This window comes from Nuphar pumila, chromosome 11, assembly GCF_984573655.1.
Source record: "Nuphar pumila chromosome 11, dmNupPumi1.hap1.1, whole genome shotgun sequence".
Lineage (NCBI taxonomy): Eukaryota > Viridiplantae > Streptophyta > Magnoliopsida > Nymphaeales > Nymphaeaceae > Nuphar > Nuphar pumila.
Window position 1 is genome coordinate 118,756,299 of NC_143259.1, and position 14,833 is coordinate 118,771,131.

At 37.2% G+C, this 14,833-nt stretch overlaps 1 pseudogene; it reads right to left on the reverse strand.

Annotated features, from left to right (window-relative positions):
- Positions 1–1,331: 1,331 nt before the first annotated feature.
- On the reverse strand, positions 1,332–14,529 carry LOC149823121 (taxadiene 5-alpha-hydroxylase-like; annotated as a pseudogene).
- Positions 14,530–14,833: the final 304 nt, after the last annotated feature.

Below are 14,833 nucleotides of genomic sequence, written 5' to 3' on the forward strand. Positions count from 1 at the left end.
AGCAGGGGGTCGACCCCCTGCCGGAAACACAGGGGGTCGACCCTCTGCCGGAAAACGTAGGGGGTCGACCCCCTGCCAGAATTTTACAATTTACCTGTCTTCGGGCTATGGCAGAAGGTTGACGGGGATCGACATTCGGCGAACAGTGTAGGCCAAAGAGAGGCCGACGGGACAGATAGGGTGGCGGGCGGGAGCATGAGCAGCGAAAGAAGAAAAGAAAAAGAGGGTTGGGATTAGGGTTATGCGACATTTAGCGATGGCTTAGCGACAGATTAATTCTGTCGCTAAGCCGCCGTAAATCAAAACACGAAAATGGCGACATAATATATTCCATCGCTAAATAGCGACAAAATATTTTCCATCGCAAAAAATGTCGCTAAATGGTGCATCCATTACAACAAAATATTCTCTCGCAAAATCCGTCGCTAATTAGCGACACATTTTGCGATGAGATATATTCCCTGGCTATTTTCGTAAATTTCATTGTTTATAGCGACGAATGTGTTTCTCTCGTTAATCCATCGCTAACTAGCGACATAATTATTCCGTCACTAATAACCTATTTTCTTGTAGTTTGCGCCAAAGCCCCAAACCCCTCTGGGCTTTTAAAATGGATGCAACATGAAGACTTTTCACGAGGTCATCAATCATAGTACTACTCTGACCCAAACGAACACGCTTAACTTCATAGTTCTGATGGAATCAGGCAAGTTAGGGGTGGTATAATCACATCTTAATCCAGGTGACCTTGATTAACAAAAACAAGAAAAAAATGAGGGGCAATGATTTAGAGCCTTCTCATTATTTGTCTGTCAAATATTTATATTTATGCTGTTGCTAATAGATGGGATGATGAGAGAAAGATGAGGGCAATGATGGAGAGCAGGGAGGTTAAAAAAGTTGCATTGAAGTGGATGGTTGTCTTCATAGATTTATTGCTCAAGACAAGACACATCATTAGTCAGCAGAAATACATGTAATACTAGAGGATCTATCAAACCAAATAATGTTGAAGGTAGATCAGTTTGGAGACGATGATATACAGCTCAAAATATAATGGTGTGCATAAGCATTAGATCATGCATGCTTGAGATCAATGGATGAGGATTCATGTCACTCTTGAAACCTGGCATTGAGTGTCCATGATAATGGAATATGTAAATAGCCAAACAAGTGAAAACTTTTAATCTGGATATTTTTTCTAAAATTTCAAGTGCATCCAAACACTTGACATTTAAAAATATGAAGAAAATTCAAAAAGTAGACATTTGAATTTCTGGATTTACAACCAATCAGGCCCTAAAACATCCGACTTTCTTAATGATTTTCCATTACATAACGGAGAAGAAAGCAACCTGAAGATTTCCCACAATCATTATCAGCAGATATAGAGGGCTGTCTATAGTCTATACTGTATACACGACACTGAATCAGGTCAGTTTTGGCTGTATGTAGATCGGTAGGCCTAGTGAAAGAGAGAGAGAGAGAGCGTTGGATCCCTTGTTACAACTTCTTGATCAGGACAAGATAGCCTCCAAGTGAATCTGGTGACCAAGCGGTGAATAGCAACCAAAGTTGCTATCCTTGCAAACTCGATACCGAGGCACATCCTTGATCCGCCCCCAAACGCTACGAAGCTGTAGGGAACCACCGAAGACTGGCCCTCAAAGAGCTTGCGTTAGAACTTTTCTGGGTTGGAGTAGACACTAGGATCCATATGCGTTGCATAGGCTGCCCAAATCACCTATATATGAAAAAAAAAAAGAAAAAGAAAGGAAAAAGTTGAACATATATGAAGGACCACGTTAATGAAGATGAAATTGGAGGTGCTTGTTCTTAACTAGCGGTCTAGAAAAGGGTTTAATCCAGAAATCATGCTCACTTTCCATCCTTGAGGAATGAGGTAGCCGTCATAGTCGATGTCCTTGAGCATTGTCCTGAAGGTACCAAACGCTGGCGGGTTCACCCTCGCAACCCTCCATGTGTATTTCATCCTAATCAGGTCATCCCAGTTGAGCACATCGCCAAGGGATTTGGTTTTCGCTACCTCATTTTGTTCTTTCATCATAATCAACACAAAAATCATGTGGACTTAGCGTGCAATATTGAAAAACATATATGCTTGGTAGCTAGTATCTCTAAATACTCGAGGTGATATAAGAGCTGTGTTGTTCTTACCATTGACAACATTGGCACAGACGTCAGGCTCTGTTGCTAGAGTTGTTATGATGGATGATATAAGGGTGGACGATACATCGTAGCCAACTGACATGACAAACAGTGCATTGTCTATGATCTCCTCCTCGGTCATGCCATCCTCATCATCTTTTATGCTTAGCAAATAAGTGATGAGGTCTTGGTTCGAAGATGCTAGGCCTTGCATTTGAGCTGTCCGCTTGGACCTGATGAGATGGGTGGGGGTTCTCTGGGTCCTGGCAATGGCCCTGAGTGCACGGCTAAAGCTTGTGAAAGGTACGTTGAGTGGCATCGACCATGCATATGCAGTCCATCATGGACTCGAAGTCATTAACAAGCGAATCTCGTATGGCCCCCTTTTCCAGTCCAAAGATGAGCGAGTATATCGTGTTGAAAACGAGTGCCTTCAACAGTGGCATCACCTGTTGTTCACACCATTAATGCCCTTTTAATTATAATTAGACATTCACCAGCAGGGCAAAACCATAATGAGTAGAATAAATATATATCCTGTTTAGGATTGCTTTAGGAAACATTGTTCCTCAACGCGACCTTCAACCATGAATAAACACTCATAAACAAGTCCAACCACGCATGCACATGCGTGAATAGGACAGGCCCATTCCTGTGCTCATACTCAACAACAATCTCTCTCATGGCAGCCCGGATCTCACCACTTGACGTATGATAGGATTCATCCTACACTCAATCCTAGCCATCCAACCTACAGTAACCGTCCGACCAACAGCTAGGATTAATTAGTTCACGTCCTAGCCCCTCAGATGCATTAGTTGAACGTTGAGATAGACGTAAGATCCTCTAAATCATGTGTTCCCCACCAACCCCAGATGGACCAAAAAAAAGACGAGAGAAAAAAGAAACCAATTCAAAATTTCGGTTAGTTCCCTCAATTACTGACGTAGTTTCATTGCGTCATACTCCTCAGAAGAAGATGTGACAACATAATATTCAACAGGAGAATATGAAGGGATGTCGGAACTCGATGTGTACGGATGAAGATATGAGGAGCATAAAGGCATATGATTGTAACATGCCTTCTTCAAGAGAGGATTTCTCACTTCTATTTTTGATAGCCCTGCTTATTAGAGATTCTCTCCTTTAATAAAGGTGAGGTATCACACCTCGTCGGTGGCCGTTACCCAGCCTCAAGAGATCTACTGATTTTCTCTTATTAGAGAGAAAATCGGTAACTACCTCGTGTCATGTTTATCCAAATATAACACTTTCAAATGTGCCTTATTTGGATAAACCCCACTACTTGGCGGTTCATAAGTTGGAGAGAGAGTGGACACACCTCTCTCCTCAATGCATGAAATCATGCGTGAAACATGGTCATTTTAGGTTATGTATAACCAACATCTTCTACTTGGCCTTGTGAAATTAATCATGATGCAGGATTTTGCCTTCCACTATTGACGTATTTCACTTGCATCAATGTTCTTGAAATGAGTCATATTTTGGTTACTCATCCAGCCATATGTCTTATTTGATATATTTTAATCCCATACAAGATACATGTTTTAAGAACATTTTCTCTTATATGCCATTTCTTAAGGGATCAACAATAAGTAACCGACTTTGATTTTATTTCTTTTAATCATGTCATGAATATAATAATATTTTACCATTATGTGTTTACTTTTAGAATTATCCGCTCTACTCTTCATAAGAGAGATTATAACTTGGTTATCACAATGAATTTGAATTGTCCCATTGATTATATCTTCAAATAATTAATGAAGCGACTTATCGAAACGACAAAATGTATCAGCAGCATTGCATGCAATATATTATGTTTACTTAATATGCTGAGCTACATAATCTTGTTTCTTACCTGACTAGAAAACTCCTCCTCTTCTAAGGAGAAAAACATATCCATAAGTGAATTTACTATCATCTCTGCTTCCTGCAAAATCGACATTACAATATCAAATTAATTTTTAAAACATTATCTTAAAAATATAATTTCAAGTTTATAGTTTCTTTTAAATATCAAAATATTCTTTTCACTGCTTGCCAGTTAGACCAACAAAGATTACTTTGGTAGCGACCAATGAGGACAACAACAAAGCTGATATCAGGCCTTGTGCATAGTATAACATACATCAAACTTCTAATAACTTGTACATAAGAGACATTCAGTCTTTCTTATCCATCATCAAAACTATCAGTCTTACTCAATTTGACACATTTTACCACATGCGTTCTAACAGGCTTGTAATCACTCATTTTAAATTTCTTGGGTATATGATTTGTATACATTTTTTTACTCAAACTTAAAAGTTTAGAATTTTTATCTCAAGTGATTTTAATTCCAAGAACATAGGATGCCTCTCCCATGTCTTTCATCTTGAATTGAGAATTTAACCATGACTTGATTTCGACAATCATATCATTGTCGTTTCTAGTCAAAAGAATGTCATCCATATATAGTGAGAGGATAGCAAATTTGCTCTAACTTTTCCAAACATAAACATAATAGTCAAATTTATTTGCCACAAACCCCAATGACATAATTGCCTTTTGAAACTTTAAGTGCCACTGACGTGGTGATTGCTTGAGTTTGTATAGAATTTTTTTAACCTATATACATTATCTTCTTGGCCTTTAATAATATAACCTTCAGGTTATTCCATGAAAATGATTTCTTTAAGCTTACCATTAAGGAATGCAATTTTAACATTCATTTGATATAGATTAGGTTGTAATAAACTACAATAGCGAGAATTATCTTTATCAAGGCAATTTTTGCAACAAGTAAATATGTATTAACATAGTCTAACCCTTCTTTCTGAGAAAATCCTTTAGCTACCAACCTTGCTTTAAATTCATCAATACTACCATTGAACTTGAATTTTTTCTTTAAAATTCATTTACATCCAACGACTTTTCTTTTCTCAGGCAAATCAATCAATTCTCAAACTTGATTTTTCTCAATGAACTCAATTTCCTCGTCCATGGATTTTACCCAGTCTTTTGACTCACATGATTTTATTATCTCATTATATGACATATTATCTTCTATGTTATCAATGTTTAAGGCATAAATCAGTTCCTTCGACAAGTAAACATAATAGTCATCCAAGTATGAAGGGGGGAGCTCTATACCTCTTGTGAGCAACATGAGTCTGATCCGAAGAAGATGGTGAACTAGCAGATGGTTCATCATTTCTTAAATATTATTACGAGTCATCAGAGTCATAATATAAATCAAGATGATCATCTCCATCTATTTCAGAAATAATTTATTCTATGTTTTGATCTTCCAAGAATATATCTCTACTTTCGATCAAACCCTTATATGGATGGTAAAATCAATAATATTTCGATCCTTTGGAATATCCAACAAAGATACACCTTATAGATCTTGAATCAACTTTATCTCTTTATCGCTCTATAACTGTTATATGAGCTATTGAACCCCACATATGAAGGTAACTTAGGTTAGGTTTTCTCTCAGTCCATAATTCATAAGGTGTAGAGTTAATAACCTTATAAGAAACTCTATTTAAAACATATATTGTGGTATGTATTGCTTCTTCAAAAACTACATTGTGTAATGAAGCATTAGATAACATGCATCTAACCATGTCAAGAAGGGTCCTATTGTATCTTTTAGCCACACCATTTTGTTGAGGAGTGTTTGGAGTCATAGTTTGAGATTTGATCCCATTAGCTTTACAATATTCAAAAAATTCATTTGAGGTATATTCTCCTCCTTGATTGGACCGTAAAACTTTAATCTTTCTACTAAGTTGGTTTTCGACTTCTTGACAATATTTTTAAATTTTTTTTAATGCTTCATACTTATGTGTTGTAATATATACACAAGTATATCTTGAAAAGTTATCAATAAAAGATATAAAATATTGTATTCCTTTATAAATTTGAGTCTTAAAGAGACCATAAATGTTAGTATGAATGATTTTTAATAATTCAGATGCTCTAATTACATTATATGAAAATGATTTTCTTGTCATTTTACCATAAATACAAGGTTCACATCTATGAAAAGAAGATTCATCAAAGTCGGGTATTAGATTTAATTCAATAAGTTTATTTGTTTTCTTTAAATTAATATCACCACAATAAAGCAGTGGATTAGCGACGACCTAATTTCGTCGCTAACCGGCTTAGCGACGAAGAGGCGACAGACAACTTACGTCGCAATTTTTTTTACGCTAACTGGAGACAGAATAAATCCGCCGCCCGTTCCATCGCTAATTGCAACGAAATAACGAATGCCGGATTCCGTCGCAAGTTCGCCAGTAGTAAACGACGACCTTGGCTTGGCGACGGATTTACATCCGTCGCTAAGCCGTCGCTAAATTATATGTATAGCGACAAATATATCCATCGCTAATCCATCGCAAACAAGAAAAAAAATAAAAAAATTTATTTGAAAATTAAATATCGAGAACGCTACAATTTATATTTTCTATACAATTTATATTTCCTGTAAATAAAAAACAAAGTACACATAAAATTTCATATAAAAGGAATCTACAACAATTAATCGTTCCACTTTAAAATTAACAAGTTTAATTATTTACAATTCAACAATTACAATTTCGAAACAAAAAAAATAAAACTTCTTCAACACATTAATCTAATCATCGCCAAGATTTTGTGCATCTTCTTGTTCATTGCTTTGATCTGTCCCTTCAGTTTCGCTACGCTGATTATCGCTAGCAACCTACACAAGAAAAGAATAGTGAGTATTGGTAAAAAAAAATATTGAAATAAATTATACACAATATGTGATTCTATCATGTGCTCATATGTGTTCTAAGGCAGTAAAAAAACTCTATATGTGATTCTATCATGATCATATGTGCTCTAAGGCAGACAAAAAACTCTATATGTGATTCTATCATGAATGATAAGTGTTCTAAGGCAGTAAAAAAACTCTATATGTTATTATATCATGCTCATATGTGTTCTAAGGCAGCTAGAAAAACTCTATATGTGATTCTATCATGCCCATATGTGCTCTAAGGTAAGAAAAAAGCTATATATGTGATTCGATCATACTCATATGTGTTCTAAGGTAGTCAAAAAATTGAATATGTGATTACAACATGCTCATATGTGTTCTAAGGCAGTCAGAAAAATTCTATATGTGATTCTATCATGCTTATATGTGCTCTAAGGCAGGCAAAGCAAAAAACTTTATATGTGATTCTATCATGAATGATATGTGTTCTAAGGCAGTAAAAAAACTCTATATGTGATTCTAGCATGCTCATATGTGTTTTAAGGCAGTCAAAAAACTAAATGTGTGATTATAGCATGCTCATATTTGTTCTAAGGCAGTTAAAAAACTAAATACGTGATTATAACATGCTCATATGTGTTCTAAGGCAGTCAAAAAAACTTTATATGTGATTCTATCATGCTCATATGTGTTCTAAGGCAGGCAAAAAACTTTATATGTGATTATAGCATGCTCATATGTGCTCTAAGGCATGCAAAAAACTCTATATGTGATTCTACTATGCTCATATGTGCTCTAAGGCAGGCAAAAAGTTATATATGTGATTCGATTATGCTCATATGTGTTCTAAGGTAGTCAAAAAACTGAATATGTGATTATAGCATGCTCATATGTGTTCTAAGACAATCAGAAAAACTCTATATGTGATTCTACCATGCTCATATGTGCTCTAAGGCAGTTAAAAAGCTGTACATGTGATTCTAGCATGCTCATATGTGTTCTACGACAGTCAAAAAACTGAATATGTGATTATAACATGCTCATATATGTTCTAAAACAATAAAAAAATAGAATATGTTAAGACAATCAAAGTTACATGAAATCTAACGACATGTAATATATTGCATGAAACTTTCATACCTGAGAGGGACCTGCAATCGAAGTTCCCTTATTGAGCAAAAAACTGTTGAACTCAGCTCGGAGAACGTCGGTGACAGTTTCATGGAAGTAGTCATGCAATATGTCCAAATCATTCACATCAAGTATTGCAATACATTCAAATAATTCACATCAAGTATTACAATATATTCAAATCATTCACATCAAGTATTGCAATACATTCAAATGATTTGCAACAAGTATTACAATGCATTCAAATAAGCAAATCATTCACATCAAGTACAATACAACCCATTCATTCGCATCAAGTATTACAATACATTCAAGTCATTAACATTATTCATATTACAATAATTCAAGTTATTCACATCATATGATGAAGAAAATATCAAATTTATCATGCAATATATGATGTCATACAATAACAAGAATTATGATGCATGCATTGATAACTTAATATTTTCATGTGCAAACTATTAATGACACGATAAAATCATTTGAAGCATGCTTTCATTATACAATTTCACATGGAAGCCATAATCAAATTGAAAGAAACTACATGCAAGCATAGGTACAATTACATCAAACATTGCAATACATCGTAATCACTCATATCAAACAAATGACAAACATGTACCTGCAACAAACACACTTCAATATTGCACTAACTACTATCATGCGTAGCATGGACTCCATACTCAAAAAATAAGAACACTTCCATATTCATACATTAAAATTATGCTCAGCATGATCTCCGAACTCTAATAAAGCAACCCTAAATATCAACAACTAAGTGAGTGTGTGAACAATAAAGTGTTACATCTAATAAATTAAATAACATGTGATACACTTGCATCACTTACTCACCACGGGTATTTACCCGATTTGCATTATTTTTGCCACTTACTTACCACGGGTGGTTGAGCACAAGCTAATTCCGTTGAGAAATCTGCACAAAAACACTGTTTTAAAATGAAGTCACAAAAAAAAAAACCCGAGGCTGTTTCGACAGGGGATCGACCCCCTGCCGAAACAGCAGAGGGTCGACCCTTTGCCAGAAACGCAGGGGGTCGACCCCCTGTCGGAACAACAGGGGGTCGACTCCCTGCCGAAAAAAGCAGGGGTTGACCCCCTGCCGGAAAACGCGCGGGGGGGGGGGGGGGGGACCGCCTCGTTTACCTGTCTCCGGGCGGCGGTGAACGGTGGGGCCTGCGGACGGTGGGGCCGGCGAACGACGAGAGTTGGCGAATGGCGAACGACGGGTGCGGGAGCAGCGAAAGAAGAAAAGGAAAAGAGGTCTGAGATTAGGTTTATGAGACAATTCGCGATGACTTAGCGATGGATTAATTTCGTTGCTAAGCCGCGTAAATCAAATTTACCAACATAGCGACAAAATATATTCCGTCACCAATTTCGTCGCTAATTAGCGACGAAAAATCTTTCGTCGCAAACGACATCGCTAAATATTGCGTCCGTTACGACAAAGTACTACGTCATAAAATCTGTCGCTAATTAGCGACGGGATATCTTCCGTCGCTATTTTCGTAAATTTCATTGATTATAGCAACATATGTTTTTCGCTCTTTAATCTGTCACTAACTAGCGACAAAAGTATTCCATCGCTAAAGTCCGTCGCTAACAACCTATTTTCTTGTAGTGTATGTTCGAGTCTTTGGTGCCATATATTCACATCCACATTAAAGACATTGTCAATATAAGCAGAAATAGATGAAATCTTCTTTATCTCAGAATCCAAAATTTTAAATAGACCATGTTGTTTATAAAAAACCCATCAATAGAACCTGATCGTATTTTCCCATAGTAATATTTTCAGGTAAAAACCTAATTTCAAAATCTTTAGCAACTAATGTTGGAACAAACACTAGGTTTCTTCTCATGGACGGTATAAACAGAACATTGTTCCTCAAAGTTTCAACACAATAACTCTCAACACCCATAACATCAGAGTAGGTGTTGTTTCTCATGCACACCCGATGTTCTCCGAGTTTATACTCTATCATGTCAACCATTCCTTCCTTTCTCATTACTATATGATGTGTCATCCCAGAGTTCACTCACCATTCAGAATGTGCTTGGTCCACACATAAAAATTCTCAGAAAAATAGGAGCATGTTTCAGATATTTTCTAGAGTATAAGTCTTTTTTTGGAATTTACCAAAAAAAAGGGCTTGTTTTATAAAGCACATCAATTTTTAAAATTAACAAGGGTAGAGAATTAAATTTATTAAAGCAGGATATAAGCAAAATTAACATAAAAGAATAGGGACATATTAGTTAATGAACTAAAAAAAGGATTTGACTGGAACTATTAGAAAAGACTAAGGGCAAAATGATAATTTTTCCTTTTTAAGAGTATAAAAAGAACCGAATGTTCGAGAAACCTTGAATCTCAATTTTTTTTTAGTTCAATGTTCTTTTGCATTTTTTTTTCTTCCATTCCCCTTATGCGAAATTTATTTATTTTGTTCGATCTTCCACCACAGGTAGAACAACTGGGCCGCCAAAATGTGGGCGACAGGATGGTGGACGATGTGGAGATGATGGAGATAAAAAAGGGTACCCTTCTTCCCCTTTGATTATTTTTTTTTTCTTCAGAGAACAAGGGACGTCGGATATCGGTGACCCATTGTGATTCTCATTTTTTTGTGTTACCTCTTGACAAAAAAAAACTTTCATTTTTATTGAAGATATGTATGAAGGAGTAGTAACCAATGTCCGCACTTGTGGAGGGGTAACAACCAATTTTCCTATAACGGTTGGGTTACATCAAGGATCTGCTTTAAGCCCTTTCCTATTTGCTATAGTGATGGATGAGCTTACGAGATCAATTCAAGAAAATGTGCCGTGGTGTATGTTGTTTGCTGATGATATTGTTTTGATTGATGAGTCTAGAGCTGGGATTAATGCTAAGTTAGAATTATGGAGACAGACATTGGAAGCAAGAGGTTTTAAGTTGAGTAAGAGTAAGACAGAATACATGGAATGTCGGTTTAGTAAGCAACAAAGTAGTGATGGGAGTGTAGTGAAGCTTGGTGAGCAAGAAATACTTGTGGATGATTGTTTCAAATATTTGGGATCTATCATTCAAAAGTATGGAGAAATTGATGGAGATGTAAATCATAGGATAAAGGTTGGGTGGATGAAATGGAAAAGTGCAACTGGAGTGTTGTGCGATCGTAGAATGCCATTGCGGTTGAAGGGAAAGTTTTATAGGACGACTATTAGGCCTGCTTTACTATATGGTACGGAATGTTGGGCTGCCAAGAGACATCATATTCAAAAAATGAGTGTAGCTGAGATGCGTATGCTGAGATGGATGTGTGGAAATACAATAAAAGATAAGATTCGGAATGAGGAGATACGTAAGAAGGTAGGCGTTGCACCCATTGAAAATAAGATGAAAGAGAATCGTTTACGGTGGTTTGAACATATTTGGCGAAGGCCTAATGATGCTCCAGTTAGAAGGATGGAGAAATGGGAAAATATATTAGTTAAAAGAGGTCGGGGTAGGCCTAGGAAGACATGGATGGAGGTGATAGGAAAGGATATGAATGCTTTGAACCTCACCGAGGACATGGCATTGGATAGAAATGATTGGAGGAGAAGGATTCATGTGGAAGACCCAAAATGATTTTCTTTTTTGGTTCATATCGCCGACCCCAATTGTTTTGGGATGAAGGCGTAGTTGTTGTTGTTGTTGGGTGTTCACCACCGACGGCTCAAGCCAACGATGGGTGAAGGGTTCTTTAGCACCTCAGTCATTTTTTTTAAATGAATGTCTGATCTCGATGTCCAAGGTCACCAGAATCCAACAATGGTGGCTTCCTGAAGATAAATGCAGACCCCAATCTGGGTCTGCTTCTTAAAAAAAATTACGGTGAATTGCATTTTTTTTTGCTTCCAACGATAGCAATTTTTTTTTTTAAAGTTTAGAGGTCACTGAAAAATCAGCGACCTCTTTGTGGCTGGACGCAGACCCCGATTCGGGGTCTATTTTATTTTTTATTATAAAATAAATGCATACCCAAAACTAAAGAGGGTTTTTTCTCAAATAAAAAAACCAAGAAAAAAACTTTCCTCCTTTTTATTTTTACGGATAGACTTGATTCAAGGTCCCTTTTTTTTTCTTAGTGGGGGTTTTCGCTCCTCCTTTTCTCTTTTTTTTGTTATTATTTTTTTTTAAGCTTCAGTGAGGTAGGCCGTCAGAACTGCTTTATAAAAAGAAACGACCTCTTTAATAAAAGAGAATATCACCCTTTATATATATATATATATATATATATATATATATATATATATATATATATATATATATATATATATATATATATATATATATTCTTTGGTGGTCGGATTTTTACCGATTGAGGTTGGAAATCTAGTGACAGGGAAAGTGGGGTTCGAACTCGATTAGGCTCCTCCGAATTCAACAACCACTACACAAAAGGAAAAATGGCACTAACCTTAATTGTTATTTCTTGTATATGATTTCGGTGCTCTTCGATCGGTGTTTTGCAGATTTGAGTAGCAATCGACGACTCCGAACAATGATTTGAGGACAAAACTGCGCACACCACAAACCGTAATCTGATACCACTGAAGGGATGTTGGAACTCAATATACATGGATGAAGATATGAGGAGCATAGAGGTATATGATTATAACAAGCCTTCTTTAGGGAGGGATTTCTCACTTCTATTTTTGATAGCCGTCCTTATGTGAAATCATCTCCTTTAATAAAGGGGAGTATGCTGGTGGTATCGCACCCCCTAGGTAGCCATTACCCAGCCTCAAGAGATCTACCGATTTTCTTTTTAATAAGAGAAAATTGGTAACCACCTCACGTCATGTTTATCCATATGTAACATTTTCAAATGTTCCTCATTTGGATAAACCCCACTACTGGGCATTTTATGAGTTGAAGAGAGAATGGGCCCACCTCTCTTCTACACATGAACTCATACGTGAAACTTGACCATTAGGTCATGTATAACCAACAGAATGGTGGTGGTGTTACAGCAGTGCTGCGTTGCCATAACTTACTAGTGCATGAGAAATAACAGCTGGACTGTCCTTTTGGTCTACAAAAGATCTACACACGACAGAAAAAAAAAAGTAAAAGGAAAAGGAAAATTTTCTTTTGATCAGCCACACCAGTGAGAAATAGCACCCAGACCCTCCATTAGGTTCAACTTTTGGCATGACCTACAGTGGAGACAGGTGGCCATCGCAATTGGCCGAAAGCACGCCTACCATATATGTGCATGAAAAAAACCCAACTCAACCATTCATACTTAGGTGGCCGCGAAGGAGGATAGGTGTAAATGTAATGTGATTTGTACACCTTTAGTGTGATGATCACCCTCCATCTTTGGGATACAGCCTGTAAGCTGTAGCGCCAAAGCCAATGATGGAGGGTGATCAGGTGCAGCAGCTTACATTGCACCTGATCTTCCCTCTGGGCGAGGACATATCTCTCCATTGTTTGGGTGTTTTGAAGTCTGAGCATTCAATTCAAATGCTCTCTTTCACGATTTCACTCTAGAAGATTAAACCTTTGCAGATGAGCAGCAGTAAGAATCAAACCCCGTAGAAACTCACAAGCCGACCTTTGGATGCAATATGCTACGCACGAAGAGACAGAATGCTACTATGCTCATGCAACCAAGGTTAATATTGTTTTGCCAATAATATTTATGTTTTGATATGCTCATTTTGCATCCATGCATGTCAATTGATTTGGCTTGATATGCAAGGGTCTTATGCTCATGTCCAAAAAAACCGAAGTATTTATACATGCATGCATGCGCACAAGTAGGCACTTATACATATATGCAGCTAAACAGGCATTAACTTCAATACCATGACTGATGTGTGTTCTTGCCAAAGAGTATCGATATGCTTCTTAACCTCCATGTTGATTTTCGCAATGTACTTCTTCAACATCTCTGGCCGCAAGAAGAAGGCAAGCGCGCTCCTCACACGCTTGTGGTCCTCTCCTCTCAGCTCTAGCAAATTTCGTGCTCCCAATATCCTGATTATCGACTGCGTGTGTTTGTTCGCAAGATCATCGGCACCGGCTGTGAATATGAACTTGTTCGAGTTGGGGCCACAGAGGAACACCGTTGGAGTCCCGAACAGAGTGAGCTTAAAAATCGGTCCATACTTGTTGATCTTGCCGTAGATCCAACATTCGGCTTTGTTCTTCTTCATTGCACGAAGAAAGGACATGCTCTGGACTATGAAGGGCATGCCTCTTTTTCATGCTTCTTCTTCTGTTGAATAGGAAAAAAGAAAGGGCGGCCAGGATCAAAAGACGAAAGATCTCATCGACGTTCATCTTCATTGATGGATCAACTTGCCCAAACGTAATCGAAGGAAGGATATTAGAAGCTGATGCTTGAACAAGGCACCTTCAATTAAGGTAACAATGTATTTGGACTCTCTCTCTCTCTCTCTCTCTCTCTCTCTCTCTCTCTCTCTAAGAATGGCTTTTATAGGACCAAGTCAGTCTGGTGGCAGTCGAATCAAATTTATCATTACATGCAGAAACAAACAAACTGGGTTCGATGGTTGTGGTTGTAGTAGAATGTTTCCTGAGAATCCAAGTATCATGGTTGTGGTTGTAGTAGAATGTTTCCTGAGAATCCAAGTATTTATTCTCTTTTCAACATACAATTGATTCGTTGGTCACCATTCATGCATCAAATAAGAGAGAGAGAGAGCTCTCATGTTGACGCGCGCATGGGCCAACGAGGG